This window comes from Cryptotermes secundus, unplaced genomic scaffold (assembly GCF_002891405.2).
Source record: "Cryptotermes secundus unplaced genomic scaffold, Csec_1.0 scaffold166, whole genome shotgun sequence".
Taxonomy (NCBI): domain Eukaryota; kingdom Metazoa; phylum Arthropoda; class Insecta; order Blattodea; family Kalotermitidae; genus Cryptotermes; species Cryptotermes secundus.
The window spans coordinates 524,727-542,474 of NW_019720562.1; the positions used below are offsets into that span (position 1 = coordinate 524,727).

The 17,748-nt window shown below is 39.8% G+C and overlaps 1 protein-coding gene and 1 non-coding gene across 4 annotated transcripts in view; one reads left to right on the forward strand and one right to left on the reverse strand.

The window, feature by feature from the left end:
- Positions 1-11,876, reverse strand: part of LOC111868233 (cytokine receptor) — a 474,286-nt gene extending 462,410 nt beyond the window's left edge. For all 3 annotated transcript variants that reach the window (XR_004513445.1, XM_023858720.2, XM_023858690.2), the window contains exon 1: positions 11,553-11,876. The gene's annotated coding sequence lies outside the window, so the exon portion shown is untranslated. The remainder of the gene's footprint in view (positions 1-11,552) is intronic.
- A 2,814-nt stretch (positions 11,877-14,690) lies between these two features.
- Positions 14,691-14,762, forward strand: Trnae-uuc. The gene has a single exon. It is a non-coding gene; the product is annotated as a tRNA-Glu (tRNA).
- The last annotated feature ends 2,986 nt before the right edge of the window (positions 14,763-17,748 follow it).

Sequence of the window (17,748 nt, forward strand, 5' to 3'; positions counted from 1 at the left end):
ATTTCATTGGCTGCACACTTATATCCGCTGTTCTATGCCTAAGCTGAGATTTTGTGTATAATTCCAAACATTCAGGATCCCTCTCTCTTCACCAGTGTAAATATATTTAATTTTCTGTAAAAAAAAACAGTTCCTTGATTGTGTGAGTGAAGTAAAGCACTGTCCTGTAAAAAAAACTGGCGTCCGACAACACGAACGAAACCTTCGTTAGTTTCCTTCTTTCCTGGACATTATCGCAGCCATAACTTTCCGTGTGAACTTCTGCCACTGAAACTAATCAATCCGAACGTCTTATGCTGGGTCGTCCATGAACGATGATACTACGCATTACAACTTCACAACAGTTTTAATTCTTCACAAACTCCAAAATTATGCCCTGATAACGCAAATTAATTTTTATCGAACTTTTCAAACATCGCTCGGTGTGTTAAAAGAATATAAAATATTTATCTCACTGCGTTTTATAACTTGTAGAAAGATGACCGAAGACACAATGGTGTTACAAACTTACAGTGCGAAGGGTTGAATGAACATCATATTAACAAGTAAACACCATCCCAACAGATGGCATCACCTTGCGTACGTTATGAAACATGCAGACACCACAAGTTCTAACATCGGTTTCACAACCACCACATATAAGACACAACACTTCTCTCAAATACAAGGTACTTTAGGGGGCAAGCGGTAGCGTAGTTGGTTGAGGCACTAAGCTACAAGCCGGAAGGTCGCGGGATCGAATCCCGATGAGGTCATTGGATCTTTTCAATTTACCTAATCCTTCCAGCTGCACTATGGCCCTGGGGTCGACTCAGCCTATAACAGAAATGAGTACCAGAAATATACTTGGAATGCTCTTAGAGGTAAAGGGCGGCCGGCGAGTAGGGCTGACAACCTTACCGCCATCTATGAGCCGAGTGTCCAGAAAATGTGGGAACCTCAACATCTCACAACCCTATGGACCTCTAAGGCCTGTTACAGGGATACCTTTACTTTTCTACTTTTACCAAATTTCAATACTTAACTCCAAAATCTTGCAATTATATATACTGAATAAAACATAAACAAGGAGAAAACGCAATCACACACCTACCAGCCCTCACAACATATACTACATAAATACAACGTACGATAAAAAGTATCCCTTCCCCAATATAAATTAAAAAACATTCACATATTCTCATAAAAATGTGTTCGCAATTCAGACCAGGAAGAACCCTCCAAAAAGACATTGGTAGAAGAGACACATCTATACATAACTGCTACATCCAGAGAGAACATAAGAAAACCTTTCATATATTTTAATTTTAATTATTTAACGTTTTATAAATCAATACTTAATTTTAAAAGTGAACAGAGCTTTTTATATACGAGTATAGCGGCATTACATGCTACTAAGAAAACCAGATTCCAGTATGTAAACACTGGCCAATGTAGAAACACAAGCAGACGAATGCAGGTGAATGTAAAGAGTCAAATACTTGATGTACTGTAAGAACCGACGAATGTATGGTGGGTCCATACTTCCTATTGTGGTGACGAAATAATACAATAATACAAAAATTTCTGTTTTTTCTGTTTGTAATATACTACCTATATCCTAAGTTCATTTACATAACGGCAGTTACCATTAAACAGATTCATTTGCAGAACTCCGGTCTAGAAATGAATGAACCACAAGCAGACTAACTTCGAGGAGGTCCCAAATAATTACAAATCACGCATTAATGTTTTGATGAAAATGGAAGTTGGAGAGTATATCCTTCTGTAGGTGTGGAGGTAAACGGGTTACAAAAGATGCCGAAATTTGTTTCCCCCTTGGAGACAGGTCGACATTACGCTCCATGGTTGCGAATGTTGCAGCCAGTATGGCACAAAAAAACTGTGGCCATTTCGGACTCTCTCTCCAGGCGGGAATACAATTTTGAACATTATCTATTAAGGTATACACCTAAAAAGAGGTAAAGTCGTCCCTATGGCTAACTAATTAATCACTACGTCATGAAGGCGTATGGGGGAATGGATGTATAATCCACATTTCCTTGACCTCGGCACTAGTTGGAGGTGAGTGGTCAGCTTCACGCCCCAGTCGCTTTGCCTCCGGTACCCACTGGATAGGAGGTTGGGTGGACCCCAGAGCCGGTCTGGACGACTTGAAGATGGGAAAATTCTCGATTCTACCGGGACTCGAACTCCGGCCCCTCGGTCGTCCAGCCTGCAGCCGGTCGCTATACCGACTGCGCTATCCCTGTTCAAGCTATATACCTGCCAAGTTTTATTTTCATCAGCAAATTATTGTGATTTATAATTATTAATTCAGGGCCTCTTCCAATTTAATCCCACTCCAGAATAACATTTAGGAATACTTTCTTCTGAAAACTGTTAAAATTACTCCACCTCAAATGTTTAATATATTACTCTTACACAACATATAAATGAAGATCAAATAAAAGTGATGCATACAGGAACTTATACGCACAACCATATTCTGAAATGATGTTTAATGAAGATAAGGTGAAAATGATTTTGTCAGATTTGTGTAACACTGCTGCTATAACACTAATCTGGAGAAAAAAAACGTATGAAAGAAGTAAAGTGAAAGAGGTTTTGTCAACATTACATGTGAACGGGCAGATCATAAGTCAAATAGAAAAATCTTAATACATCGCTGTCCAAAAAGTATCCGACTTTATTTTTTGCCACTGCAAGTAGTGGCCAAAGGGGTGGGGAAACTGAGAGTAGTGGTAGAAGGGACTTTCATGCGCATGCGTGATTTTTTGCTGACTCGCAACACCGCCGGATGCGTCTGTGGCTCCCAGATAGCGAAGTGGTGTAATACGTGTTCATCGCATTCTCGTTTCCCTCATGATGACAAAACGCTTGGAGTACCGATACATCAAGTTTTGTTAGAAACTTCGGGATACCCAAACGGAAACAATCCGCAAAATCAGCTGGCTTCGGCGATGATGCAATAGGGGTCACTCAAATTAAAGAGTGGTTCAACCGCTTTAAAGATGGCCATATATCGGCGGAGAGCGACCAGCGTTCCGGGAGACCGTCAACGAGCCAAAATGCTGATGTCATTGAAAAAGTGCGGACACTGATCATGGGGGACCGCCGTTTGACCATCCGGGAAGTTGCTGATGAGGTTAGGATCAGCAGAGGTTATGCAAACACAATTTTAACTGAGGATTTGGGCATGCGAAGAGTGGCAGCAAAATTTGTGCCCAAGCTGCTTTCGCCGGAGCAGCAACAACTCCGTCTTGAGGTCGCGCAGGACATGCTGGAGTGCGCCAACAGGGATCCTGAGTTCCTGAAGACTGTGATCACTGGTGACGAGTCGTGGGTGTACGGATATGACACAGAAACCAAGGTCCAGGCGTTACAATGGAAGCATCCAACATCCACGAGGCCCAAAAATGCACCACAGGTTCGGAGCAACGTGAATGTTATACTGACTGTTTTTTTCGATTACCGGGGTGTTGTGCACCATAAGTACGCACCATTAGGCCAAACTGTCAATAAGGAGTACTACAAAGAAGTCCTCCGCCATCTTCGTGATGCAGTTCGGCGCAAGAGACCGAAGCTGTGGGAAGCACGCAACTGGCAGCTGCATCATGACAACGACCCAGTTCATTCATCACACCTGATCCAGGGTTTCCTGGCCAAGCACGGCATTCCGCTGGTTCGCCAGGCTCCCTACTCTCCTGACATGGCTCCTTGTGATTTCTGGCTGTTCCAGAGATTGAAGACACCGCTAAAAGGCTCCCGTTTTGACAGCCGCGAGGACATCATACAGAACGCGACGGCGCAGCTGCACGACATTCCAAAAGAAGCCTTCCAGAATTGCTTCCAATATTGGAAGGACCACTGGGCTAAGTGTGTGGAGTCACAAGGGGCCTACTTTGAAGTGGATTAGGTATTGTAACCTCTCAGATACTGAACTTTGTTTTTCCCGGCCCAAGGCCGGATACTTTTCGGACAGAGTAGTATTTATGTTTTATCTAGAATCTGAAATCATCCCTTGTGTCAATGCCTGAACTGGCTCTCCAACATTTTTCCCACAGTTTTACGCAACAGCATTACATTAATTTATTTTAACTGATATTAACCATTACTTTTAACATCCACATCTTATTTTGACTTCATTAAGATTTCAGTCTCAGTTCCTAACCACAGCAGAAATCCCTTTACGACTTATACACATATGTAAAGTAGTATTTCTGTATAGTGTTGGCTGGGCCTTTTGATGGTGGCCAGTATACACGTGAAGGTAACTTTATATTCTCCTATTAAACTTGTTACATTTGCTGGACCTTACTACCTACTCATGTGATACTTGTAATTTGAAAAGAAACGCATTTTGTGGACTTCATTATAACAGAGTGACCACTTAGGTTTATCAAAAAGATATTCTCCGTTAAATATGTCTTCTTATTCTTTAACATATTATGAAAATGGCAACAGTATTACAGTATTTACATATTATAAGAATTAGTTTATGGATAAGTTCCAGATGGCACAGATTTTATCTAAGTTAATAAAGTCATGGAACTGCGCGTTGATTTTATGTAAAGAAGTGTATTATATCACATAATAAAATTCGCTACGCCAAACTCTGAGAAGTAAAGAAATGGAAAAACCTCTTGAAGTCACTGAGTCCAAGAACTTCTGCTTGCAGGTTAGCCAACACAGCCAAGCATAAACACAGAGTCCTGCAGAACAACATCTGTTGAAATCAATCGCATAAGAGAAACATGGTTCATCAGTAGCTGCACTATATTTCAGGAAGCATGTAGAAACTTGTGATTGGTATCAATATCAATCAGTTGCACCACAACTTAAATGTTGTACAGGGGCAAGCTGTAGCATACTTGGTTGAGGCAGTATGCAACAAGCCGGATGGTCGCGGGTTCGATTCCCGACCCTAATCCTTCCAGGAGCGCTATGACCATGGGGTCGACTTAGCCTCTGACAGAAATGAGTACCAGCTATCTTCCTGGGGGTAAAGGGCGGCCAGTCCGTAAGGCTGACAACCTCACCGCCATCTGAGAGCCGACTGCCTAGAAAATGTAGGACCTCGACGTCTCACAACCCTATGGGCCTCCATGGCCTGTTACAAGGATAGCTTTACCTTACCTTTACCTTTGCTTTGGCAATTACATTTTGGAGGGACGCCCAGTTACAGTAACTCAATGCACAATTCAGTTAACTGTGCCCTTGGCTGGGAACTGCTGATTTGGAAACTTCTTCAGAAATGTATTCTTGCAGTTTTCAAATGATCCAGTTTTTCAGTAATATTCAATGATAATGACTTCCTCCGTTCTAAAAAGAACGTAACTTATTTGGACTTGATGTTGCAAACTGTTACAACCAAGTCTTCAAAAAAAACCTGGCTGACTTTGTAAACAAGAAGTCACTATTGCAGCTTACATTTAACAAGGGCTCAGGAATGGACACTGTGTTGGGCTTTTATGAACACGGTGATGAACCTTTAGATTCCATAATGGCAGCTTCTTGGGTAAGCTCGGCAATTGTTAGTTTCTCACAGACTCAGCTCCACGTAGTTATATTTAACACAAGCAAAGGTGTGGTAAGGTCAAAATTTCAGTAATAACAAAAAGCGAACACCATATACCGTCTGCTAAGGAATATGACTTTCATCTTTATCATCTGTCACCCTTTAACAAAACAAAGCTGCTGAAATGGTCAAGTGTACTAGCACCTGGCGGCATTGGTATAAATGGAATAAGCAGACGGTTAACTTACAAAACTAGTAACAAGGTCAGATAAAAGTAATGACTAAGAAAACAACGCTTAGAGTTGCTCGCTAAAAATAAAAATACTGAGTGAGAGAGAACACAGCCACTGTCTGAATTATGTAGTATCATAACTGTAGGTCTGGCAAGTGCACTGTTCGCTGAAGTTAACGATGACGGCACTGCACTGTTATACTATGTACTAGTGAGTGAACCGAATGATGATCAGAAACTAGAACAAGACACGGTGATAATTATTTCACCTAGGTGAAAGGGCAGAAAGCTAAACATAAATCGACACCAAAATCAAAATTTTGTTGTGGCATCTGCCAAAGCAGTAAATCTTCGTGTTCTAACTCGAGCAGCGAAAAAGGCGTGGGAAACGGCTTGAAGAAACTAATCGATTAAAGATACTGGGCCATTTGGAGTGTTTAAGGTCTTCTGGGATTTTATCTGAGTTGGGTGGGAGCATGCGGTAGTGTAGTTGGTTGAGGCACTATGCTACAAGCCGGAATGTCGCGGGTTCGAGTCCCAATAAGGTGATTTTTTTTTTCAATTTACCTAATCCTTCCAGCCGCGCTATGACCCTGGGGTCGACTAAGCCTCTAACAGACACGAGTGCCAGAAATCTTCCTTGGGGGTAAAGGGCGGCCGGCGCGTAAGGCTGACAACCTTACCGCCATCTGTGAGCCAACTGTCTGGAGAAAATGTGGGCGCCTCGACGTCTCACAACCCCATCGGCCGTCATGGCCTGTTACAGGGACCTCTTTTACCCTTTATCTGAGTTAGGTGGCAAAGTTGGTTAAGAATCCTCACAGTGAATTTGAAATCCGAGCCAGATAATCAGAATGCACAACAAAAACAGGCGAAACTCCTTCAGCAGGCGGGGGAGCAAATGCAAAATATTTACTTTTCGATTGCAGGAGGTGATTCCTCTCAAAAGGAAGACGAAATCGGTACTCAAGGGGGAGTAAACTCAATAACCCAAGGGATAAAGTAATAATCTGCAGAAACACTATGGCAAACAGTGCCCACCGCCTCCCCAAGCACTCTCCATCAGGTTCTCCGCGCCGCAAAACTGTAATGACGTCACGGAGTACAGCTGCGCGAGGGGATGCGACGTGGATCAGTACGTAACCGACGACGACCTAACTGTAGGCAGTAATGCGCTAATTTTAAAAGCTTACTCTGAAACACAAAACCCAAAGCCTAGGCTCACAACAACCGCAATATTAAAACAGGCCTAACCCGAGAAAGTCGGCGTTCCTCAGCTCATGTGGTTTATATATTAAAACGGTCTGCATTATTTTTAACAATGTTGCAGACACCTGTGACAAGGTTTGAAACCTGAGAGCTGGCAGGTATGTCTTATGACGTCATCGACCTGCTAATGATCTATGTGAAGCAGACAAAATTATGAGCAGCTCAGATGGAAATGCGCCTGCGCAGTATGGTGTAAGCTGTTTTGCCTGAATGGTAGATATACTGGCCACTGCCTTCATACTCTTGAATTTTCCTGTGTCCATGAACAGACTGCTGTATGCAACTGTGCATCGGCCAGGAAAACCTCTCATATTGAATAAAATTCAAAGCATCGCATGCAACTTCACTAAAAGCCCGGATACCACCTCGGAGAATTGGAAACAAGGAATGCCGAAGTAAAGAGGCCAGGTAAAAAAGTAAAGTAAAGCTATCCCTATAACATGCCGTGAAGGCCCATAGGGTTGTGAAACGCTGAGGGTCCCACACTATCCAGACAATCGGCTCAAAGATGGAGGTAAGGTTGTCAGCCTTACGCGCGGGCCACACTTTACTCCCCAGGAAAATTATTAAATTAATTCCTAGTACTCATTTCTGTTAGAGGCTAAGTAAACCCCAGGGCCTAGTGCGGCTGGTAGGAATAGGTCAATTGAAAAAAATCCAATGACCTCATCGGGACTTGAACCCGCAACCTTCCGGCTTGTAGCATAGCCCCTCAACTAAAAAAATAACAAAGAATAACACTAAATTCAACGAACAGTTACAGTGGAGGAGAAAGAGACGCAACAATAAAAATGAAAAGGCCAGAGATGGTACCAATGCCCAAAACTGGGTCATTTGACAGATAAGACCTGTCCAGCATGTGATACATGTAACCTCATATAAGATCATTTGTCCAAAGTGTGCAGAAAAAGAGCAGTGAAGTAAAACACAGGTGGGGAAGAGGGCAGTGGAAAAATGGCAGATCAAAAGAAATAAGGTTAATTGGGTCCTGTCACATCGCATACAATAAAAGAATCCTTTCTCTTGGTTGTTGGGGGGACATGTTATGACAAAGATACTAAATACTGCAAATGCTGGTCCAGTTGGTCTAGGAGCACTGCTAATCCACCAAGAGAAGGATGGGCCTCGAATAACACAGTATGCCTACAGGGCACTTGGTAATGTGGATGTACTCTCAGACAGGCAAGGGGAATAGGAACGACCTCAATATGCTTATATATGAAGAATCTTCAACATAACTGACCATAAACCACTGAAATCAATCTCTGATTAACATGCCAAAATGTGCCAGAGTCCAGAGATGGATTTTAAGAGAGCTGTTGCTTTCTTTCAGGTTGTGTATAAATCAGGAAAATACAGCATGGTCAACCCCTTATTGAGACAACTTGATGTACCCAGGATACTGAAGGACTTCATGAAATGGGAATGCACTGTTTACAGGAGTGGAAGCCATGGTTCCTAAAGCAATGATGATTCAAACTATCCAGAAGGCTGAGCCAAATGAATTTCTGAAATCAAATAAATGAGGTGAAAAATTATGATTTAAGAGGCACAGCAAATTAACTGTGCAGGACAATGTGCACTGCAAGAGTTTCATGGTTTTCCTTACTTCTTTGCCATTGTACGTAAAGACACAAAAATTAAAATAGCTTTCCACAAACAGAACACAATACAAAGCATGGCTCACAAACAAATACAGCGAAAACAGGCATTTATCAAATAAAATGCCTAAACTGCCGATTAAAATACGGAGGACAGACAGGGACAGCATTCAACATCAGATACAAAACACACATAAAAACCATAAGAAATAAGAATAGCAACTATTGATCCTCATAAAAAAAAGTAAAGCTATCCCTGTAATAGGCCATGGAGGCCCATAAGGTTGTGAAAACAGAGGGTCCCACATTATATAGACACTTGGCTCAAAGACAGCGGTAATGTTGTCAGCCTTATGCGCTGGCCGCGCTTTACTCCCCAGGAAAATTATTTAATTAATTCCTGTACTCATTTCTGTTAGAGGCTGAGTTGACCCCAGGGCCATAGTGCGGCTGGAAGGATTAGGTCAATTGAAAAAAAAAACCCAATGACCTGATCAGGATTTGAACCCGTGACCTTCCGGCTTGTAGCATGACCCCTCAACGACCACATATTAAATGCAGGACACACAAATGGTACTATACCCTACACCATGGACATTACAAGGCCAGAAAAGAAAGGGAAACATTTAAACAGCTCAAAGAAATATACTTATTTAATTAGTAAAGACAACCTGCACATGGACAAAACCTACATTAACAAACACAACCCAATATTCAAGGCCTCACACAGATTCTATACCAGACAGCAGAACACATGTTACCCCATTACATGTTACAGACCCAACACTATGGAAAGTCTGTAGTACACATACAAACACACTTAAGTACTACCACAAACATCACTATGGCTCAGGCACTAAATAACATAAAACATATAATGTGTAACACATTCTTGGCACATTGCAGGTACCCATGAAACCATCCATGAAATACACACTACAAGAAAGACAAGCACCGTGATACACAATATGAGTACATCATCTTAAACTATTTTAAAATCATTTTATATACTAATTTATTTTAGCAGAAACCAATTTGGTCTAAATAATAAACTTTAAGATGTACTACCCTCAAGGACTATATAACACAGTATAACAATGTACATAAATCATCACATATAGCTGTCAGTGGCCCTGTGTGGCCGAGACATGTCACTGAATCTATATGAAAGCAAGGCCCAGCTAGTGTGCGTGTGTGTGTTATCAAGTTATGAGCTAAAATTAAGAAGAGCCATAACTGATGTTATTCTAAATTTGAAATCAATATAGAAAATTCTGGCAACTGGTGTAATACGTGGTACTCACTCCATAGTATAATTCCAGTTACAATTCAGTTTATGGTTTAAGAAATTATAAATAAAGTATGTAACTCAACAACACTTACTGCAGCCAAACATAAAACCATATATTATCAATGGGGCATTCTATCTGCTGGCATATAAGAAGAGTGTCAAAGAGTAAGTCCAGCAAACAGGCAGCTAGCAGAGCTCTGCTTATTGCCTGATTCATGCTGGTATTTTGCTTGGCATACTCTTGAACCCTGAAGATAGATGTGACGTGTTCCTCCAAAATGTCTGCTGACTTTCAACAGATTACATAGCATTACATCCCAAAAGACATAACTCTTCATAACCACCACTGTGATCTTTTCTGCTGAACCTGCCTGAAACTGGGCGCCATCATTCAAAGTGTTTATGCCAAGCATGTATCAGAAATATATATACTGAATTACAGTCAAGGTGCATAATGATTAAACTATATGTCTACTATCAAAGAGTTAAAATGAAAAGAGAATGAAAAAATTATAAGAAACCCTTCCTCTTATTTGTTCAAAGCAGAATTTCTTTTATAAGTACTATATTGGCAGAGTTGGGATTATTCACAATCAACCTATGTTTCTTCTGCAGAATTCGGATATGAAAGCACATATTTATCAGTATTTTACATGAGCAGTTATTTAAAAATTAATTTATAAAAACATATGCACATTGGCATTCTGCAAAGCATGAGTTCTCTGATCAGCAAGCATGGAAATTATACTCTGGAAAAGTTGTCAGGTACTTTTTATAATAAACATTGTCCTCGTGGTATCTGAAATATTACTAGGTTTCAAAATCTTCATTCCGAAACCACGTCAAGAACATAATCATTTAATGACAATTGTAAGTGCAATATTTGAAAATATATCTGTGCAACAAGAATAGTTTTAATTCATTGCAATCATCCTCAACAAATGTCAGTTCTTATAGCAATACGTATCTAACAATGGACTGCTGAGACTATAATTTTAAAGGGCTTCCTTGTACTGCCAATTATTCCCTCCAAAACTTCTAAAGATGTCACACTACCAGCAATATCAACCTCTTTATGACAGATCACTAAATAATAAATTGAAAATGATGTGACACCAAACACTTCACGATAATATGTCTCTATTGGTAAAGGGAAATATGGAAGTAAATTTTTATTCTAGCATTACTTCATGTAAATTTGTATGAAAATAAAGACAGTAATTATTTCATTGGTTGAGGAAAATCGATTCTATTCACAGGACCAATTATTAAATTAGAAATGCTATAAAAATTATAAGAGGATCGTAATTATGGCATTCTGCTCTCTTATACTTCTTTCACTTATCATATAAAAATTCTGATACATTTATGCAATTATGATATGAAACATTTTTTAGGCACTAGATTGCACAAAATCTAGAAGAGGAATGGGGGCACAATATACTTCCGATGTTAATCTCGCTTCTCAAAAACCTAAATCAATTAATTCTTTCACGTACGTGGGTTTCACAAGATGCAAAAAATATGTCATGGTTCTGAAACTTTATACATTCCACATTAACTTCTCCAGGAAACCTATACGCTCACAAATATACAATAGTATACATTTCTAATATTTGAAACATCTTCAACACCTACCGTTACTAATCTTACAGACCTAAAATTTTACGGGGCTTCAACCCACTTCCGAAAATTATATACACTGTCACACACAAACACGAGAACGTCCAGTCCTCAGAACACTGATTCCAAGAAATCAAGTTCCTAATAAAAAGACAACGTCACACGTTCAAGATCAACATTTTCTTCTTTTGAATTACTTCTAAGTGAATTACCACATGAAATATTATAAACATTTTTCGGGCACTTCAGCTTTGTCGATATGTGTTAACAACACGTAAACATCAACATAAAATTGGAGCACTTAAAAAAACACCAACATTCTCTTCCTACGTAGCTCACAATTTATTATCCACCAGGTGGCATCACTGCACGAGGCACGAGCGTGCTTCGTGCGAGAGCAAGTTCGATATGTTGCGTTGTGGTTACGTTGTTTGAAGTCAAATCCTGAACTGATCTGTCTTTTAGTAGGTAAAAGGTAAAAGCCCCTGTGCTCAAACACCATGTCAGGAAGCCGTGTAGGGGACCTGGATACTAGATTGAGGTGAGGGGTCAGTTTCACGTTCCATCCGCTTTACCCCCGGTACCCATTTGACAGGACGCTGGGTGGGGCCCAGAGCCAATCTGGACTGTGTGGAGTACAAAAAGTCTCATGCCTCGCCGGGAATCGAACGCCGACCGTCCAGCACATAACCCGCGAAAACAAGAAGTTCTTGAAAAAACTAAAACCGCCAACTTTGCTCTGATATGATGCCTCCAGCAATTATACGATTCTAGAGCTATTTCCTAGCAACGATAGGGAGGATACTTGGTAAACACGTTCCCGCGGTAATGAATACACAGGCAACAATAGATGAACTGTTGGTCGCATCGTTTTCTCTCCAGTCCGTGTCAGTGTTGCATACAGCCTTTAATTTAACTTAAATAAGGAAAGTAGGCTAAAAACAGAACTGAAAAAAAACAGGAAAATTTCAAAGCGTTTAGAAGCCGCCATGGATCCATATAACGTGTGCGCTTTACATACTTTACAATAATATAATCCTGGGACAATACCCTTAAAAAGGATGACACCAGACAAATTGTGAAAATAGTTAAAGTGACAAATATTTTCGTTGTACTCGTATCTTTTTATTACTGTATGTTAAAACTGAATCATTCGACAGTATTCTTACGACTGTAATTACAAATTAGATTCTGCAGTTGTAAGACGCAAAAACTGATTTTGGTTCTTCGATGTTTTTTCTAAGTTACAGTGTGTTTAAATTCTGAAAATCATTCTGTGCTCGATTGCTTCACGGTTTTATAACAAACACCGTTGGTTTGATTTCCGTTCATGGCACAGATGTGTCATTATGTTTTGATGGTAACAAAATATTACAACTACAAAACTTGTTAGCTTAACCGAATGGAATACATGAAGCTGTTAGTGAACAAAGGGTGTAAGATACTGACATTGGTACAGGATTGGCGCGAGCGCGGAAGTAGGAAATCCCAGTACAGTGGTAAAGAACTGGGATCGATTTGTTTCTAACTGGTTAGGAGCGACGCGAAGCTCGCACCACGACGAGCAAAAAACATTCACATTTGAACCGTAAATAGAACATGGAAGTTCTGTTTGAACGAACTGCGTAATATATTCTGATTTTCATTCGACCATTAGGCTTCCTTACACAATTGCGTAGTTACGTGGCGCTGAGGGAGAGGTAGATGCGAATTAGGAATTAGAAAAGATGTGGAAGGAAGGGGTCGTAGCCTATTTTTAAGGTATCAGTCCAGCATTGCAGCAGGGAAGCAGAGAAACCTCAGCCACGATTGCCAACCTCTAGGCCGAGTTTCAAACATGAGAAGTACTCAGAGTACAGTAACAGACAACATTAATTTTTGACTGCTATCATGGAAGCAGGCAGGAAGCTTTCTGGCCGTTTTTTTTGGGGTTTTCTGTGAGGCGGGAGATGCCAATTCTTCATGGAGAGCAGCCAGAAAATTTCTTTACAAACTTGCGTTTGAGACATTTAAGATTATTTTTACCAACAAAAATATTTTTTTATCTATGATTAATATTTGGTATATTTCCCTTTCCTTCAATTTTGATTCTTCTTTAGAAATTCAGTGGGAGAAGGCGGAAAGCAGAAACCTAGTCCCTAACGGTACCGGACACCATAAAGTCAAAAGCAAACTTCAACTGAAGAACGTATTTCACAAGACTGTATTACGAAGGTCATCGCAAGAATTTTAAATGCGGAAAATGGATAATTGTAGGCCCATGAACCAAGAAACGTCATAGAGCATGGGGAATTTGATCTGAACGGAACTTCCAAGAATTCGAATACGAAAAAATATGTATCAGTTTGGAGAATCAACGTTTACATAGAACTGCTGGATGAAAATATTTCGATAATGATGTCATGATCATTTATGAAACCAAGTCGAAATAGCCACCACAATGCCATCTTGTACTGTAAAGCGGAACTCTGTAATGAAAGGTCGCACATGACGATTTCGATGAGCGGAAGTCGGGGGGGGGAGGAGTTTTTGGGACTCAGGGACCTCAAGGACCCCAAGGAGAAGCAACTGGTATAGCGGAAAAGGAAACATGCGGATTCGGCATCTGCGGATGGTCGGGATTCAATCACAATGATCACAATACAACTATGGTATCATATTTGTCGAATTGACATAGAGATGGTAGTAGTAATGCTTTCTTAACGTCACGGCGTCCATGTTTCCCGCCAATAATATTGAATTGACACCGGTTGTTAAGGATTGGTCGCGAACCGCGAAGAACTAAGAAAATTACCTACCGTGGAGCAGGGAAGTTGTACAGTTTACGAATTATTATTAGGGTGATCATATCAATCATATCAATGAGGTTTATATGGGCATGTATCACGCATGGAAGAGATGAGATATATGTTAGCAAACTCAATGAAATAGGAGGAACTTCTTCAAAGACTAGGGACGTATAGAACGACCGTAAAGAAATAGAACGTTTGGGCGTAGACTGTATTCGTCTTGTTCGGAATGGGGTTGAGTGGCAGGTTTTGTGACGAACATAGTAAACCGTTTGGTTCATTAAAGGTTTAATAATTAAGCATTAAAAATTTATTGATTAACTGTTACCTTTTGATGGAAAATGATGAATAGATGACATGTCTATCCCACGTGGTCTAGTGGCTAGGATACCTGGCTTTCACCCAGGAGGCCCGGGTTCGATTCCCGGCGTGGGAATTATTTTCATCCTTTTTTTTTCTCCCCCCTACATCAGCAGAGTACAGAAATGTGTATTTGTAATTATCTCATAGTTATAGTCTAGGGTTAACCATAAAAATAAGACTCCTAAATGGGCTTATTTCTTTTCTGCATCATCTTATATTCCTATAATAAGTCATGATAAGCCATTTTTAGACATAGCTTTTCTTTCTTTTTTCCTTCTCCAGAAATGTTTATTAATTTATATAATCCTGTATTTTTTCATGTGAAAAAACTAATATTTTGCTTCTTATCTATCTGTTGCAAACTAGAAAGCTTTGCCCATCGTTCACTTTATAAATGTATTGGAAACCACTCTCTTTTTTCATGGAGGTCATTATTGCCAATACACTATGTACATAACCATAAAATTTCCATCAAGTATAACAAATTTGTAATGTTTAAGAAATCTTTCAGCCTGACATGTTTCAGCCTCAATTGACCATCTTCAGGAGCAACCAGTACTAAAGGAAACTTTGCATAATTTACTTAGAATATATGAATAGTATATGCTCAACTCAATTATCCGGGATAATGGTGGGGATGGAAATCACGATTAATCGAAAACCCGATTGAGACAAATTTTATTAAAAGTAGGACTGTAATACTGTACCTTCATAATACTATAGGCCTACCTGTATTTAAATTTATTCAACCTAATTTTTATGTCATCTCATGGCCTATTTAATGCCTTTTTTACATTACACTGAGGTATGAATTAGTTATTTCATTCACAGTGTTCAACAACAACCAACACTTTTTATGAATATTCACACTTAACACTTAAAAAAATTTAATGTCGTTTGCTTTTTCGTGGCATTTTCCTTTTTACGGATATCTGTACGATGTCTACGTAATATTAGCTTGTCACTTAATAAACTGTTCTCTTCACTCTCAAGATAGACTAGTAAGGATTCCAAATGATTAAGAGCAGCACCATATGATATTTTCTTACTAGCACTACTGTCCACCTCTTCCTGCACCCCCACTGAACTTACAATTTCGTCACTGCTTAACATTTCGAAGCCCGGCTCACACGAGTCACAGTCAAACCACTCTCTTATATTTTCCTTGTTGACTTCTTCACCACCATGAACTTGGTTAGACAGCTGTGTCACTTCTATGGCTATCTCATTTTCACTGAATCCAGTGAATCCATGGATTTTGTCATCTTCATTAGTGATGAAAGGCATCAGTTTCTTCCATGAATTTTTCAATACAGATGGCTTTACTGTATCCCATGCTGTTGGAATTTCGTATATGGCATGGTATATGAAGATCGATACAAAGAGACTAACTGGGGCGGTGTATCTGTCCTTGAACCTTTCCACAAATCCTTGCATTCTTTCACCCCTACCCTAGAACATTGTGTTAGCATAACGGGACCAAAAAATGAAGAGCTCGGTTTACACTAGTGCGAAAATAGTGTTACAACTCACCATGTGAAACAAAAGTGAATGAATATTAAACAACATATAAGCCTCAAAAAATCCCTGGTTAAGCTGCAAACCAGTTTATCTGGCCCCAGATAATTGAGAGTTGAGTGTACATTTAGTCTAACTATAAATTCTTAAAACTTACAGAAATAGTAATTTGCTGAAGTCCAATGATGAAAAGAGGTAGACACTTTTTATGTTTTCCTACCAGTGTAGTGAAGGAAGTTGTGTTTGGTAGGACAAGCTCTTAATAGTTTTTAAATTTCTGTTTGATATTATCTTGTGGCATCTCTGTAGTGGCCTATATGATTTGTAGTTTTCAGTGCACCTGCAGAGGCCAGTCTGGAGATGCTGTAAGACAATGTCACATAGACGTTTCCAAGATATGAGCATATATTGAATAGTCAGTGGCAGACGACTGGTGGTAGACAGGCAACAGTCATCCAGCTTGGGGGTTGGGCAGGGGATTAACAACCTATGATTATAATTCTTATAAGAACTATCACATGACGAAATGTTACATGGAACCGAAAGCTTAGCTGGGTTCTGTGGCATGATCTAAGTACCTTTCATCAAATATAATTAGAGTGGTCTAATTAAGAAGGATGGCATGGGTGGGACATAGAGCACAAGCAGAGGATTAGAAATGCATACAAAATTTTAGTCTGAAGAGTTGATGAAGGAGACCATTTAGGAGGTATACTTATAGATGGAAGAATAATGATAATAATATTAAAATGAATCTCAGGGAAAGATTGAGACATATTAGGGCTTTGAGTGATGAATAATAGGGTTCTGGATTAAATGATTGGATTTATTGGCACTTCTGAACAATTACAATAAATTATGACAGCTCACAGTCAATGACTGTCTACAACTTGCTCAATCCCTTACTGGACCACGAGCGTCTTTCTTCCACCATGATGAATGATGAATCTCTGCTCACACATTGGACTCATTTATGATTGCCATATGAAGAATCTCTTGAAGCTGAAATCTAGACTGAACTAACTTCCAGCTGGACCGAATACAGATGACCATCTCAAATGTTTAATCGTTCTTCTGTTATCACAGGAATATCTTTGTTAATGTTCGTTGCCTAGCAAATGAATTTCTGCTTCTGCTCATTGCTGTTTCGACTTTTAGGTAGTGTTTACCTAGCCGTTACCTAGCAATGGATTATTCCATGACAATATGATTTAGGGCTAAGGATGTATTCTGGTACATGTGGCTTAGGATGTGACCCACTGTGTTCTCTTATAAACCTGGGTTTTGTAAAAGGAAGGAGATTCCCTTATTTGTTGAGCAGCTATAAGCTTTGTATAGAGGACTTTGCTCTATGGAGCTAATTATTTGTGCACAGGGCTAAGAACCAAATCAAATCGAAAACTGAATCACACAATTTTTCAGAGCCTGAACCAAAATTGGGAGTTAGGATACCTCAGTTGGTATAGCGACAGCAATGAGCTGAATGGCTGAGGTTTTATTCCTGGTAAGGGTATGATTTTTCTCTTATTCACAGCGCCCAG